Raw genomic sequence first — 14,650 nt, 5'->3', positions numbered from 1 at the left:
ATTTTAATGGTTTCGTGGCAAATGACCGGAATCTTTACTTTGGAACCGTTTGTTTAACCCTATCTTTCTTCTCTCATAACTAGTTTAATTAGAAGCAGTTTTTTCGATTTTTATACAAGGTGTCCATAAAGTCCCAGTACCATTACAAGTATTTATTGATCAGAATGGTACTTAGACTTTATGGACACCCTGTATGTTAACGGAGTTCAGTAGACCGCAAAGTTGCGAGTTACTATAATTTTTGCTCCTAAGATAATTGTCGTCTAATAATGATTTGTTTACTAGACTTACATATATAACAAAGGAATGATAAATTAACTCTGTGACTGTATTTTGTGAGGTAAAACTAGATTAAATAATCTAAACAAATATTTTGAAAGCCATAATACTTCTACATAGATGACGCCACTCGTTTCACAAGGACACCAAAGCGCTGCACAGATTACAAGGACCCCAAATGCGAAATTTTAATGGGTTTGCCATTCTGTTATTTTGGAAGTCATGGTCGCCATTTGGAATTTTTGTAAAAAGACGTCTAGGCGTTATATTTTTACAAGTTTTAAATACCACGATGTTTTATTTAAGTGTGGTACCTAAATGTTAAAATCGCGATCATATTTTGGTGATGGAACAAATTATGGCACTTTTACATTTTCTGCTGTTTAAAATTTAGGGGTTTGGCCTTTTGCGGGATTCATATTACGAAATGTAGCTAATATTTAGACATGAACCAGACTTCATTTGGTGTATAATGTATATTTAGTGACCTTAATATTTTTGGCTTTGGCTAGCATAATGTTGTTAGGCTACGAGAAAGTCCTATCTTGCTTTTAGTATGCCTTCCATTTCGTCCATTTCTGGGTGACTGTAAAGTCTTGTTTTTTAATTGACATGTCGGTCATTTGAGTGTATAGCTTAATTTGTGTGATTTAAGCCAATTGCAGTTGTAATGTAGGCCTACCGTAGTGTTGGCACTCAGCAGGGAAACCGTCATTTCTTTAAGGGTTCGTGAAGAACTGGGTATTGTCAAATTGCCCTGTTCTTGTCTCTCAAGTAAATCTAATTTGAAAAGAGTGCCAAGATCTGTAATTTTACACATTTTTTCTATTTTCAATCTGGAAATCATGACATAAAACTATCGTTGGCGAGGTTTTGGTTATACCTTCTCCCAAGCTTGTTCCCCGTTGTGATAGATCTATATAACGTATTCTGAAACGTATATACCAACTAAGGTAAGTCTCCTGGGTATGGTGCTGAACAATGGGGTAAGATATGTTTAAATTATTATGTACCCATATTGAAATTTCATTGATCTGCATTAAACGATTCACTGTAATTTCATTGCAGAAATTTCGTTGAGGTAATTTCGTTGCAGCAATTTCATCGCATAGCAAATAGAGAATTTCAGTGCAAAGTAATTACATTGCAATGAATTACATCTCGCGGTAATTTCATCACATAACTATATGGACCATAAGATTAAAAAGGGGGAATAAAATATTTTTTTATCAAAGTGTTTATTCGAATACTAATACATATTAATACATGGTAATAAAAAAACTGTTTAAAAAACAAAGATAAACTAAAATCACACATTTATTTTTATCAAAAAAGAAAAAAATTTACCTATTGCCATCAATATTCAAAAAGACAAATTATGGGCAATACCCCTAAGATAGTCGAGCAATTCTGGATTTTCATAATCGTTAACGATGCGTTTGGATTCTAACAGCACTATCCTTACATTTTTTTTACGGCGAGGAATGTGTGTACCAGCGACATTCTGTTCCATTATTGCTTCATTTCTTGATTGCTCTTTTTTTTCAAAATATCTAGAAACTTCCAAATAGTAGGATGTGGTGCGCCAACCAATTCGCTGCATGAACGACTGTTATTCGTAAGCATTGCTGGTTCTACTTCTCTTCTCGCCTACGTTATATCTTAGTAAAGTTGATTCTTAGAATAAGGGAGATGATTCAAACGGAGGAAGTTGATATCTTAAAACAACTTTATTTCTCAACTCCATCACAAGAGAGATGGTTTGGTCAGAAGACCGCTCCGTTTGATAACTGGAATAGAACTAACAATATAGAGCATCGTGTCGATAGCGAAACACTAGCTATCTCAGCGATTTACATATAAAAAAAGAACAAGTAGTCCGCCGGCTCGGAAGTCATAAGTTTCCGGCGCAGGTTAACAGGTCAACTGCTTCCCATGGAAGGTGTTGTGATCAGTTAACAGATTCATAAACTGATGATAGATCCAAATGCAAACCAGGCTACTGCAAGCATTGCACAGCGTGATCTAGATTTGAGATTGTCACGTAGGACGCTCCTAATTTACCAATGACTCCTTCAGGTCATGGGTTCTATTTACAGATGTAATTATCTGTTCTTTTAAATGTATTTATTACATATATTTCATAATTCACGCTTACAACATGAATGTAGACTTCAACTTCTCTGGTGTCTCATTTTACGAAGATAGGCAAAGACTTGAAGGCTTTTGGTGTCAAGAAAGACGTTTGCCATATGTCACTAGTCACCTAATGTTTGTGATCATAACCATTTTGAGCCTCTTTTTCGAGAGCCAGTACCTCAAGTGGTACAGATCTTAGTATACCTAAAGATACAAGTAGTAAGCTAGTTCTTAGGTTGTACCAGGGAAACAAGATTTCTTGGCTCAGCAGTCTCTCTAGATGTGCAAGGGACGCTGGCAGTATGTAGCCTGGGACTATAGCAGTTAATGGCCCTACAGCCAGGGTTAACCATAAGTTCTCAGTGTAATTTTTAGCTCAACCCAATCTATTAATTTGAAAGCTTGATGTAGTGCTCTCACTTAGGGTAGCCTCAGTGGTCCCGACTGTTCTTTTCCTCAGTTTGGGCTGGAAAGGCAAGTCCAGGGAAAGATCAGATCTTCCAATTCCTTTACTGATATCGTGAAAGTTTCTAATTGTAACTCTTATACAGTCACGTGCAGTAGTAGTTCAGTTATAACAGATGAGGGTTATAAAACAGCACTCATGCGGTTTTACTGTGGGAGGGTAGTGCTATAAGTGCACTATATGTTACACACTGCCTCAGTAGCGAGGTCGGTATCCTATCAAGAGCCTGTTGTGGACTGCTGCACAAAGCTGCTCTTCACCACCTGAAATTGAAGCCGATTAGTGCAAGCTTTTGCTTTTTCCAGACTTGTTCAACTAAGTGCCCCCTCTAGTACAGTAATGTCATTCCGAGGAGGAGAGGGGCGGTTGCTAGTCATCTGGAGGCCTTTTATTTGCTTCCATGTCACAAGACATAGATGGATGGCTCCCAAGATAAGATTAATGCTCAGTATTCCATCGCAGTCCTGGCATTTAATGGTGAAGGAAAGCTGCTGCTCTTCACGAGAACCTTTGAACACCAAAGAAGCAGGCCCCTGAATGTGTACAGTAGTTTAACTGATTGTATTGGGGCAATACTGTAGTCTGCTATTCTTGGACAGATTGTACTGGGGCAATACTGTAGTCTGCCGTTCTTGAACAGATCGTACTGGGGCAATACTATAGTCTGCTATTCTTGAACAGATTGTACTGTGCAATAATACTGTAGTCTTGTACTGGGGCAATATTGTAGTCTGCCATTCTTGAACAGATTGTACTAGGGCAATACTGTAGTCTGTAGATTGTACTAGGGCAATACTGTAGTCTGTCATTCTTAATTTAGATTTTTCTTTTAAATAATATAGATGAGGTATTCCATGCACCTCTGTGAACACCTGTCATTTTGACAGTTTTAGATCTTTGTATGACGTTTTTATGGTGCTGCAGATTCAGGAAGTTTTATTACTGCACACAGGGATAGAATCCATATTCGTATGACTTGCCCTTAATGCTGCTGCTTTTTGAGAATGTATTTTGTTACTACACACAGGATTCTGGCCTCGTGTCCGAGTCCCCTGCGAGGTTTGTATGTTAGGAACATTCAGGTTATTTCAAAATTTGATATTTTGCGGGTTATGTTTGTATAGAATCCATAGTGTTTGATATTTGTTACATGAACTTTTTATATAATAAATTTACATTAACATTTATTATTGTATATGTATGTTACACATAGCTTAAAGCAGTTACTGCTTAAATCAAAATTTGCATTTTTATTATGGTAATGATTACGTATCCATAGACCATAGACATTTCATAATTGCAGGTATAATTCTGTTAAGTGAAAGGAAGTAAACTAGGCATCAGTATATCTCCTGTTATTATACTATTAATATACTATGAAAGTGGCTGAAAAGGGAGGGTATTGTGAGCAGGAAGGGAGTTTCTATAGATTGTTTTGCAATATAATCTTTTGCAACTGAATTTTTTTTATGGAGGGTTTTAATGGTTTCATGGCAACTGTTTTATTAACTTGACTAACCAATTTTTTTTGTTGTAGGATGCAGTAGCAACATTCTCAAGTACTATATTGCCCCCGGTATGAGAAATGGTCTCAAGATCAGAGATGCAAGATTAACGTGTCATGAAGTACACCAAGGATGAAAGATTTAAAGTGTCCTGAAGTCGTATAGTACTACGTTGAGGATGCATTATATTTGCCGGAAATTTTCTACATTGGAGATTTATTGAAGGTGGAGAACTAATAAAGGAGGTTCTATATAGAAGATATCATGAAGGCCTGGAGATTATAAGTTTTTCATAATGACCCTAGTATACTTACTTTTTCGGAATTTAACAAAAAATCCTGGAAAGAAATTCTGCATGAGCAGAAAATTAAAATTTATACTGGAATAAAAATTCAGCATGAATAGAAAGTTAAAATGTATACTTTTCATTATTCCATTATTCCTTTAAAAATCTGCATTGCTAAATAGTGATAATAGGTAAACTAATCTGTTATGACATGGTCCAGAGTTTAATGTAAACGAGACACCTTTCTTGAAATCTTTTTGTGGGTCATGCTTGATAGACTTAATGGATATATTTAGTCCACCTTTTCTAAATCTTTCTTCGTAAAGAAATCTTTCTTAGAAGCTAACTTCTGAAATTTCTTTGGTTTCTTCGTGAAATAGATGTTCATTCCTACGAACAATTTTAGTGTTTTCTAGCTTGTCAAGTACTCCCATGCACTGCAGAGCTTACAGCTGAAAATTTGTAAAAACCAGAGTACATTACGTAAAATACTTAATAGTTTGTTTCACAAAAACGGTATTACGAAGAACTAACTTCCTTCTAATAATCACTATAGGAAAAGATAGAAGTTGAAAGTCCAACAATTTAGCAGTCTCACTCACAACAGCAAAATGGTAAATCGTGCAATACCCTGCACTAAAGTAAACTTGGACTTATCAGTTTTACCAGTTCAAAAAGTATACACTGTCCACTCGTCTGATAATTGACAGCAACTAAGTAGTACATTATTGGATAAGGCAGAAATTTCTTTCATCTAGGTTTGATCTCTTGAAAACTAAACATACAGATGCCAGAGACTTCACTTGATAGGTATCAACGTTTTAACCATTTCATTAGTTAAGTCACTTAAATTCTTATGGCCACCTCTGTGCTACTGCTTTCACAGTTTAAAACAAAAAGAAAAGCTTTAAGCTACACTGTTACGATTATGTTTATATTTTGTAGAATATGATTTGTATTAATCATATGTCCGGGGAATAATTGTTTCTGTACTCTATAATCATTAAGTATGCTACCCACCTGTCCCTTCAGTCTCGAGACTCCTTGCTTAGTCTCGTTTCTGTTAACCTCCTTGGCTTTATACGAGCATATGTCATTGGCTTTCAGACTACGGGACCTTTAACCTCTCTCCAGCTGAACTGTGGTGGTAACTACATTAGTTTGTTTTACATACTTGAAGAGTGTTTGTGAAGTGATTATTTACAATTATTAAGTGTTCGTAAGTTTTTCTTATTTCATTTGTATGATTTGTACTGCTGTTATTTATTAGTAACTTGTGTTATTTGTGTAATTATATATATATCTAGCATTTCTATCATATTTAATTTACGTTCCTTAATATTCTGGTTTGATATAAAGTGACTGTGGGTGTTTGTGTAATGACTCCTCTCCTACTCTTTGGGTGACTCCTAGACTAACTCATAGGAGATCGTTACATTTTGGGGGCCTGTCCGGGATAACGAGTTGCTGTTTTCAATGACTATTAGTTGTATTCGGAAAGTGTTTATCATGTTAACTTCACACACACGTCTGTATGTAGAATAAACTGCTTTTTCGGTATCAAATATCAGGATAATGTTTTTCGTAATGTTTATTTTTCAAATAAGTTTAAACTAAATGTATTGTCAATTGTTAACTACTGCCATAGTTTTCGGTTGAAGTTTAAGTGAGTAGCTTCCTAAAGTGTTCCGTCTGACTGCTAATCCCTTCGGTAGATTAAGTTCTCAGTCCTTTATATGCCGTGTTGGTGTCTTAGCAATACCTTGCTCCCGATAGTATTGACTAGTTTAGAGTTAAAAGGGCACTTCGTGTAGTTCCTTGCTCCTTGTTGACTGTTATTAGGGAAACTGTCAAGCTATCTTTTGTTGTAGCGACCTAAGCCACGTCACTATCGTTAAAGTAGTTGTTTAGTCTGGACTAGCGGTTTGCTCCCGTACAAACAATTGGTCTTCACATGACAACGCTTTCGAAGCGTCTGAAATTTGTTCTTACGAGCTGTTTCGTCTTTAATGCTTCATTCATACTCATACTCGCATATGCAAATCTTATTAAACGTACGTATCTAAATGTAATTTTCGTCAGAATAATTTTGTATGTTGCCTATTAGTCTTAGTGATTTTCAGTGTCATTGATAAATTTTTCACTGATTAGACTTCGACCAACTTTATGTTCAATTTCCTTTACTACTCATAACTATTGCTTGTATACCCTGGCACTAGTTCGTGCTTTTGCATTTTAATGACTTGACTCCTGATATTTTGTATCGTTAGAGTAATAATCTCCGAATGCCTTTTGATGTATCAGAATTTGTAGCAAACCCTGTTGGAGTGAACTTTTTCACCTTTCTCAAGCTAAAAAGGTGGACTTGCTGTCCCTTGCTAGTCAGCTTAGTATTGAAGTGAGCCACACAGCGCTTAAAGGTCAAATTCTAGACTCTATTTTGGATTACTATATTGATGAGGATGTTTTTACTGAAGAACAGGTAATTAACTTGAGGTCAAAGCATAGTAAAGTAGATAAAGAATTAGAGCTAGCTAGAATACAGTTAAGATTAGGGGAAGTTAGCAAAGAACAAGACGATTATCTTTCTCGGAAGAGGTTAGAGAAAAGCAGAAGCTTTGGACTTGGAATTAGAATATAAGATTAAAGAGGCAGAGTTGAATAAGAGGTTGGAAGAGGGAAAAGGCTAAAATAGCTGTAGAAAAGCACCGTGAAGAGTTTGATATTTCTAGTTCTCGGCCCATTCATTTTGACTTGTCTAGAGCAAGAAAGCTTGTGCCATTTTTTGATGAGAAAGACGTTGAAAGTTTTTTCATAGCTTTTGAAGATATTGCTGCTAATCTAGAATGGCCTGCAGATCAGTGGTTATGGTTAATTAAACCCCAATTACGTGGCAAAGCAATTCAAGTAGTATCAAATTTAATTGGTGAAGATTACAATGTTATAAAGCAGAATATTCTAGATGCTTATGCTATCACCAGCGAGGGTTATAGACAATTGTTTTCGGAATGCTACTAAGACTACTCTCCAAACATTTACAGAATTTGCTAATCAAAAGCTTAGGTTATTTAAAAAATGGCTTGCAAGTGAAAAAGTCGCTAATTTCAATGAATTAGTTAATCTAGTAGTCTTGGAAGAATTCCATCGGAGATTACCACCACCTATTTCGATGTATATAGCTGAGAGAGAGGTCAAAGATCTAATGAAAGCTGGGAAAATCTTGCTGATAACCATAGCTTAATTCATAAGAGTAAGCCTAAAATTCCTGATAAGTCTAAAGATACTGATGGTGATGGTGCAACTGGTATTAGCTCTTGTGCTTATTGTAGCAGCCTGGCCACACAATAAAGAATTGTACAAAACCAGGTTGCAAAGTGGCCAATCAATCTAGTAAGGTATCCCAGTCAGTGGTTAAGAAAACTAGTTTGCATTGTGCTGTTGATCAGATAGATTATTTCAAAGAATTTGTTTGCCATGGCCTTCTCAATTCAAAGAAAGTATCTATACTAAGAGATACAGGGGCTGCTCAGTCCATAATACATAAAAGTCTTGTTCCTGATCTTAAATTTACTAATGAACATGTAGTGGTTTCAGACTTTTCAAGTCGTAAGTATTGCCACTTGCTGAAGTAAATCTTGATTGCCCTTATGTTAATGAAACTGTAAAAGTTGCTGTCACTGATAATGAATTTCCTGTTAATGTAGATCTTGTCCTCGGTAATGATTTAGCGGGTAGTAAAGTAATGTGCAATTTGATAATTTATGATCCTGAAGAAGCAAAGGTGCTAAACAAGAGTCACAAGGTACTAAGCCTAAGGATTCAATTTGTGTAGTAACTCGCTCAAAGAAAATCTACTGATGAGCAACCTAAGAATGTACCTAATGTTTCTATTAATCATTCAAACTTACCTGATCTGTTAAACCTTTCTAAAGATAATTTGTTAAATTAACAGCAGGAAGACGGTAGTTTGAGTAATTTTTATAATGAAAAGGCTGTTCAGAAATCAGATATTGACAAAGTTCCTTGCTACTACATCGAGAAGGGAATACTGATGCGCTTGTTTCGACCTTCTAAACTGTCGGCGAAAGAATCTTGGGCAGACTGTGAGCAGGTTATAGTTCCATTTTCACTAAGAAGTAAGATTCTTGAAATTGCTCATTGTGCCGATTCTCATTTAGGGGTAAGTAAACTTATCAGATTATCTTTTAATTTCTACTGGCCAGGAATGAAAAATGATGTAAAAAGCTTTGTACAGTGTTGTCATATCTGCCAGATAGCGGAAAGCCCAACGAGGTGATACCACCTGCACCATTAAAAACTATTGCCATTCCACATGAACCATTCCAGTAAAGTTGTTATAGATTGGTGGGGTCCTTTGCCCCAAAACCCGTAAAGGTAATCAGTATCTGCTGACTGTAATGTGTCCCTCCACAAGATTTCCAATTGCCATTCCTTTACCTAATATAACTGCCAAAAAGATTGTAGAAAGTCTAATTAAAGTGTTTACTGTCTTAGGTTTTCCTAAAGAATTACAATGTGATAGGGGAACAAATTTCAAAGTGAGGTTTTCCAATCTGTCTTGAAAGAGCTGCATATTAAACAATCATTTTCTTCAGCTTATCATCCACAGTCTCAGGGTGTGTTGGAAAGGGCACATCAGACATTGAAAAGCCTTCTTGGAAAATATGCCTTGGAATCTGCAAGAGACTGGGATGAAACCCTGGATCTCTTGATGTTTGTGATACGCAGTGTTCCAAACTAATCCCTTGGAGTTTCTCAGTTTTGAAATGCTTTTGGTAGAAAAGCTATAGATGTGCTAAGAGTTGTTAAAGAAAATTTAACTGGTGAGGTTGAAGTAGTCACTCCTGTAACAGTTTCTAAGTATTTGCAAAACATGAAAGACAGATTTGACAAAATTCATAAATTTGCCTTCAATAATCTGAAAGTTTCACAAGAGAAAATGAATGAAAATTATAACAAAAAAGCTAAGGTGCGAAAGTTTACAGTTGGTGACAATGTTCTAGTTTATTTTCCAATTTCAGGATCTCCATTAAACATAAGTTCTCTGGACCATATAAGGTATCAAAAGTGATAAATAAACTTAATTATGTTGTCTCTACTCCTGACAGGAAGAAGTCTACCCAGCTAGTTCATGTCAACCTAACTTAAACCTTACCATAAGATTTCCCCAGTGTTAGTTGATAGCAGTGTGCAACCCTGTGAAGTAAGTGTGCAACCTTGTGGAGGAAGTACTGAAGGCTACGATGAAAAAAGATAGCCCACTTAGACATGAATACTTCATGGACAGATTGTTTTTCCAACTCTGATATTCTTGCTTCCTTAGATAAGTATTTTGAACACGTAACTTGTGAGCAGAGAACACAATTGCAGAGCCTGTTACGTAAATATGAAAAGTGTGTGTTCAGATATTCCTGGTAACTGTAATATTTGTTTTACATTGATATAAAGCTTCTCCCTAATACCTTTCCTATTCGACAACCGTACTATCGTATTGTGGGTGAAAAACTACAGTTAATGAAAAGTGAAGTTGAATATTATTAAACAATGGATTAGCTTCCCCTAGTTGCTCACCTTGGGCTTCGCCTTGCATTTTAGTTGCTAAACCTAATGGGAAAGTAAGGATGTGCACAGATTACAGAAGAGTGAATAGTGTTACAGAGAATGGACTCTTACTTACCCACTTCCTAGAATACAAGATATCTTAGACAATATAGGAAATTGCAATTATTTAACTCAAATAGACCTCTTAAAGGGATATTATCAGATTCAGTTAACTGAAAATGGCTAGAGAAATCAGTGCATTCATTACTCCTTTTGGCTTGTTTCAGTATAACGTTCTTCCGGCAATGTGTAATGCCCCCTGCAACCTTCCAGCGTGTGATGAATGAGTTGATCAGAGATCTTGAAGATGTATATGCCTACTTGGACGACTTGGTTGTTGCAACGAGCAGCTGGGAAAACATTTTGAAACATTGGAAAAATTGTTCCACAAACTTCACTCAAACAATCTGACCATTAATCTTTCGAAATCTTGTTTTTGTGGCAATGCCAAAGTTAACTATTTAGGTCATGTAATTGGTAGTGGTTCTGTTGTACCTAAAGATAGTAACATAAAAGCAGTCTTAGAATACCCAGTTCCTTCTAACCGTAAGCAAGGACAGACTTTCCTTGGGATGTCTGCTTATTATAGTAAATTTTGTAAAAATTTTGCTATTGTTGCAAAACCTCTCTATGAACTCACATCAGCTAAAGCAATTTCATCTGGTCACCAGAATGCCAGAACTCTTTTGATCAGTTAAAACTAATGTTAACCTCTCGTCCAATCCTAAAATGCCCAAATGTGTACAAGCCTTTTTATCTGCAGGTTGATGCTTGCAACACAGGTATTGGTGCTGTGGCTTCTGCAGTCAAAGGATGAAGAGCCATCTGACTAATCCCCATTGCTTCCTGTTTCATACTTTTCCAGGAAGTTCTCCCCAACTCAGCAGCGTTGGTCTACTGTAGAGCAAGAGCTCTATGGTGTTGTAGCTGCACTTCATACATTTCGGAGTATATCTGCATGGAAATACTCCTGTGACAGTCTTATCAGACCACTTGCCATTGGCCTTCCTTGAAAGGGCCAAGCTCCATAACAAGAAACTGCTCCGGTGGTCTTTCATTCTCCAGGAATTCAACGTGAAAAAAAAAAGAAAAAAAAAAAATGAAGCATATTCCTGGAGCAGAAAATAAAGTAGCAGATGCATTGTCTCGCGTTTAGGCATCTTCAAGCATCCCTCCCATCCATCATAAATGGATGATCATCGTGAAACTTCTCAGCCGCCTTTTAGCACGGGGGAGCTGTTACGATTATGTTTAATATTTTTGTAGAATATGCTTTGTATTAATCATATGTCCGGGGAATAATTGTTTCTGTACTCTATAATCATTAAGTATGCTACCAACCTGTCCCTTCAGTCTCGAGACTCCTTGCTTAGTCTCGTATTCTGTTAACCTCCTTGGCTTTATACGAGCATAGTGGGATTGGTCATTGGCTTTCAGACTACGGGACCTTTAACCTCTCTCCAGCTGAACTGTGGTAATAACATTTAGTTTGTTTTTTTACATACTTGAAGAGTGTTTGTGAAGTGATTATTTACAATTATTAAGTGTTCGTAAGTTTTTCTTATTTTATTTGTATGATTTGTACTGCTGTTATTTATTAGTAACTTGTGTTATTTGTGTAATTATATATATATCTAGCATTTCTATCATATTTAATTTACGTTCCTTAATATTCTGGTTTGATATAAAGTGACTGTGGGTGTTTGTGTAATGACTCCTCTCCTACTCCTAGACTAACTCATAGGAGATCGTTACATACACTATTAGAATAAGAGCAGAAATATCAAACTGCTGTATCTTTTCTGCTGAGAATCAATAACCATGTGTTAAATTGAGGTACTATTTACATAAGCTTTCTGCTTAAGAATGGAACTGATGACCTATACATTATTAATGCTACCTCCTCACTGGATTAAGATTTATAAGCTAACAAATACTGTAATATTCAGCACGTCGTAATTGTTAATGCAGGTTTGTTCGTGCATGACTGATGGTGCGCTAATAATGCTAATGGGTTTCGGAGCTTGGTTCTCAAGACCTAAATTTTATAATCAGTGACATTGTTCATGACTATGAAATCCAATTACATCTCCATTTTTAAACAGATTTCTGCATAATTTCGTCCACAACAGACTGAATTTGTAATAGTGTAGGCCTTGGATAACTTTAGTATTTCAATGTACATATTGTATTACCAAAGTTTGTTCTGTGAACTTTATCATTCAAAGTTTTCTTAATACTAAAAGTCTCAAGGAATTTTTCCCCCAGCCATTTTACTTTCACGGTCCAGACTGCATGAATATCACAAAAATTATTTTAAAATTCATCAAGTATACAATTACAGATGAAATTCCTCGTTCACCCATACAGAACACCACAAAAAACCTTACATCGAAGTTTTAGGCCCCGTCCACACGGCCGAGCTTTGCTCGACGAACTTTGTTCGATGTGACGTCAGAGGCAGAGAAACTGCGGTAAAGTTCTGACTTTTCCAGCTGTTTCTCCGCTTCTGACGTCACATCGCACAAAGTTCGTCGACCAAAGCTCGACCGTGTGGACGGGGCCTTAGATGTATACCCAAATCTTAAAAAATAATTACTTACCAGTTCAAAATAGTGTGCACTCCGTTTATCCAATTGTTTCATCATTGCTGGTGGCTCTCCTATAATGTTTGGCTACATCAGACCACCCCTTTCCTGTTTCCATGGTATCTCTGACTAAATGCATAACTGCCATGGCTTTGCGTTGAACAATCAAAATTCCAGCTCAGTACTTCCAGGAGTTTATCCACTCCAATTCCTAGGCATCTCTGGTCTCTACTCTCTCTGTTTAAAATGAAAACTAAACATACAGAGAACTATCTTGACTTAATAGAATGCTTGGCAGAGATACTTTGTGCATCGAACAGGGGCATCTAGTGCTGATAATGAGTAACTAAATGGCAAACTGAGGTACTTTACATAATTTCTGCTTGAATAAGTTTAAACTAATTCCATAAGGTTTAAAACAGTTAAAAGTTCTGCTACTCAACAGGATTCTTATTAGCCAATACATACTGCAATATTCAATTGTGTGGCATGGTTAAATTAAATTTTTCTTGAAAGACTAGTGGTTCCTGACTAAAAATATTAAAAATAAAACTCCATTAAATCTCACCATTTTGGAAATGATATCCTCATACTTCAACAGCAGATTTCCACCGGCAATAAATTCAAGAGTTGATATGGTTAAGTTTGGTTATGTTCAAATTGCAGGTCCAATGTATGTCATCTTTGGTTCAAAGTGGACTCTGAAATACTTATATTTTCAATCAATCAATTTCTATATTTTCATATTTAAAATCCAGTTACTCGTTCAAAATCCTAAGTCAAATTAACACAGATTCAAGAAACTCATGTCAACGACCTCTTTTCAAAACTCGAAATCAGCTCAAAGGTGAAGAGAATCCCTTTATCAGGTAACGGTTCTTCAGGTACAGCATTTTAAACATCCATAACATCTGAAAATTATGAGTCGTCGATTACTACAGGATTCTCAATTCCACTGTCGGTTAACTTTCGGCATTAGCTTTATCATTTTAGCTTTATAATTTCCCACAAGCAAGCGTACACTCCAGTCTATGCTTATATCTACTTAATTACATACTCTGATCTCTAAGACATTAAATAATTTCACAAATCTTTCGTTTTAATTCTTAGTTTGAGCTCTTTAATATGGATTTAACCTAATGCATGAGACTTCAGACTATATCATTATTTTTTCGTATTGAATCTCTCTAAAGATTACTAAATTATGCAAACCACTATCGTTTCAAGGCTTAAGATATACATCCGAAGACTCGTCACTATGCTTACTCAAAACTTAAAAATTGGAAATGGCAAAAGTTTAAAATACACATTTGTTGACATGCTATGAGAATAATTAAATTTAACTCTTCAAAATTTGATTAGTAAAAGATTCAAGAGTGCAATTTTAACACCAGAACAGGTTTAAAAGAGGCTACATCACCAAGGAACTGGAATAATGGATACTCCATTTTAAACTCATTAGGCTGCGCTGAAGACAGGGCACTAGGATAACAGTAACCTGATGTGAAATACAGTCAAGTCTAAAATTACCCCCTTTGAATAAATTTTAATTTAGCAATACCCTTTTGTGAATAAATTAGTTTGTGAATAAATTGTGAATATTAGTTTTGGGATTTTTAATAAGAATCCCCCAAAAATTAGCAACAACAAAAGTTTTAAGCATAAATCATTCGAATAAATTTAACACTACGGGATAAGCTTACAGTTTAGGGATATTTTGTAAAAAAAAAAAATCATTTAACATCGCAACATTCAACAATAGGAA

This window comes from Macrobrachium nipponense, chromosome 17 (genome assembly GCF_015104395.2).
Source record: "Macrobrachium nipponense isolate FS-2020 chromosome 17, ASM1510439v2, whole genome shotgun sequence".
Taxonomy (NCBI): Eukaryota; Metazoa; Arthropoda; class Malacostraca; order Decapoda; family Palaemonidae; genus Macrobrachium; species Macrobrachium nipponense.
This window is presented reverse-complemented; position numbering follows the sequence as displayed.